Genomic DNA, 2,495 nt, shown 5'->3' with positions numbered 1-2,495 from the left:
TGCGCCCAGCGCTTGACACTCTGACCCGGGGGCCGGCGTTCGGTGGCACCGTGACGTTTACTACAGGGAAAGCCAGGACACGCGGGGGGTTCTCTGCTTCCTTTTCTGCCAGGATCTCTCAGCTCCCTTCCCCCGGAGCCGGGAAAAGAGGTGGAGACGGCTCGGTGACCTTGGGCAAGTCAGCTCTCTGTCGAACCCTAGCCTCCGTCTGCAAGTGGAGGAGGCCCTGAAGGTCTCTGTCCGTCGGTGATTATTTCCGTTTTACTGCTGAGAAAATGAGGGGCCAGGAAAGTGTGCCCTTGGGTCCCACTGGCGGCGGGACCCCAATGCAGGTGCCCACCTTCCCAGCCTGGCCCTCGGGCCTCTGCCACCTCCTGCAGGAAGTAGGCCTCTGCCACCTCCTGCAGGAAGTCCTCTGTGATTCACCCGAATCGTGTGGTTCCTTGGGTCTTTACTGCGCCTTGGGTGTGACATGAATTCACAAATCCTAGCCTGCTGTTCCGATGGTGCAGAGGGGGGACAGGGACGGGTGTGTGTGTGTGTGTGTGTGTGTTCTCTGCCTTCCTTTCCTCTCCCTTTCTGAACAGGCAGGAGCGATGTGGTTGGGGTGTCTCTCTCTGTGCTCCCCCAGCACAGTACCCAGCACAGGGCTCATGACACCGGGTGTGGACCAGCCTCCAAGACATAAGCAGAGGATTAAACACCAGGCGAACTACTAAAAGCCAAAAAAAAAAAAAAAAAAAGCTTTCTTCTTTCAACAGATGCCAGAAAAGCATTTGATAAAGTCCAACAACGTCCATGACTCTTAAAAACCCAGAGACGAGGGCGAGGCTCAGATCTCACCGCGACAAAGAACAGCCCCAATCAGCAGGGCGCAATCCTGGTTTCACAGCGAAACCCTCTGGCAGTGTCTGCGGGGCCGGTGCTCCCGGGCTCGGCCAGGAAGGGATTACGGGACCCAGACGGCATCTGGAAGACACGGCTGTGGGAGGCCCGCCCTTTAATGCCAGCTGCAGGGCGATGATACCTCTCATCGCCGGCGGATGAGGGCAGGAGCCGGGCCAGGATGGAGCGCGGCTCTTGGAAAGGAGGCCGCACACTGACGTCTTCAAGTGGAATCACGTTCATCTTGGTTTCCAGAGAGACGCCCTGAGAAGTAATTAGAAGCAGTAAGACGGGGGTGGTCTCCACACGGCGTGCAGCCTGCGGTTGGAGATCTGTTGATTCTGTTCGGGCCCGTGGGCCCCGGCCACGGCACGGTGTTCGTCCCCAAGGATGGCAAGGCGTTCAGGTCCTGTCAAGCCAAGTGCCGTAAAGAACCTGCCGAGGAGGCGCGGTCCTGGCGAGGTCAGGCGGAGCAGCCCAGCCGGTGAAGCCCTCACCGTGCAGATCTCATTTAAATGTGTCGAGCTGAATGGACGGCGGAAGGTTGGAGAAAGATCAAGAACGACAGAAAGTTCAGGGCGTCGGAGTCCGGCGAACACACCTCCTCCGGCCCCCTCTGCGAGGGAAGCCGCCGGAAGACACAGTCATCCGGAAGCTGCAAGAGGATGTGGACGTGGAAGTTGTTCTGACGATCGTAACTGTTTAACCGTTTCTGCGAGCCCGTTGGAAAGTCTCCGTTAGAGATTAGAGCGCCTGTGGGTTGGTTTATTTTTTCACCTGAGATGATTCAAATGAAAAGGTGATTAAAAATACACCTCTTGCCCTAGCCGGCCTGGCTCAGTGGATAGAGCGTCGGCCTGTGGACTGAAGGGTCCCGGGTTCAATTCCGTTCAAGGGCACATGCCCAGGTTGTGGGCTCGGTCCCCAGTGGGGGGCGTGCGGGAGGCAGCTGATCAATGATTCTCTCTCATCACTGATGTTTCTCTCTCTCTCTCCCTCTCCCATCCGCTCTCTGAAATAAATAGAAACATCTTTTTAAAAATGCATCTCTCTACATTACTATCTGCAAAAGTCAGACAATATGGATGGAGGATTGCATCTCAGTGTTAAACCTTTGCTGACAGACATGCTGTGTAAATCAGGAAAATGCTGCAGATACAGAGTGAACTGTGGACACAGAATGACCATGCCGCCGGGGTAACGGCACCGGCAGCGTTTATGTGATAACACACCTGGCACCGAGGGCCCAGGGTCGACGGGAAGCACATGCTCCTTCACACCCTTGCCTGCACGCTGCTCCCTGCAGACAGCGCCGTTGCTGGTGTCTGTGTGTGTCTGTTCTTGCTCTGCACAGATGAGTATGTATTTTTGCAAAGAAAACCTGCTAATAGCTGCCACCTTGTGCACCTGCTTGCTTTGTTGTTGGCGTTAATCCTCACCCGGGGATATTTCTTCCCATTGATTTTCAGGGAAAGAAGAAGGGAGGGGAGGGGAGGGGAGGGAGAGAAGGGAGAGAGAGAGAAGCATCGATGTGAGAGAGACATTCCCCTCAACCAGGACGGGGAACAAGCCTGCAGCCCAGGTACATGCCCTTGACTGGGAATCAAACC

General features: G+C 55.8%; 1 long non-coding RNA gene across 1 annotated transcript; it reads left to right on the top strand.

Moving 5' to 3' along the window:
• The first annotated feature begins 653 nt into the window (after window positions 1–653).
• On the top strand, window positions 654–2,282 carry LOC111828066. Its single transcript, XR_002831831.1, has 2 exons — window positions 654–1,684; window positions 1,911–2,282. It is a non-coding gene; the product is annotated as an uncharacterized LOC111828066 (long non-coding RNA).
• The last annotated feature ends 213 nt before the right edge of the window (window positions 2,283–2,495 follow it).

The sequence above is a fragment of the Myotis lucifugus genome, unplaced genomic scaffold, assembly GCF_000147115.1.
Source record: "Myotis lucifugus unplaced genomic scaffold, Myoluc2.0 scaffold_276, whole genome shotgun sequence".
NCBI lineage: Eukaryota > Metazoa > Chordata > Mammalia > Chiroptera > Vespertilionidae > Myotis > Myotis lucifugus.
The sequence above is the reverse complement of the archived record's forward strand: the minus strand, read 5'-3'. Positions and strand labels throughout refer to the sequence as shown.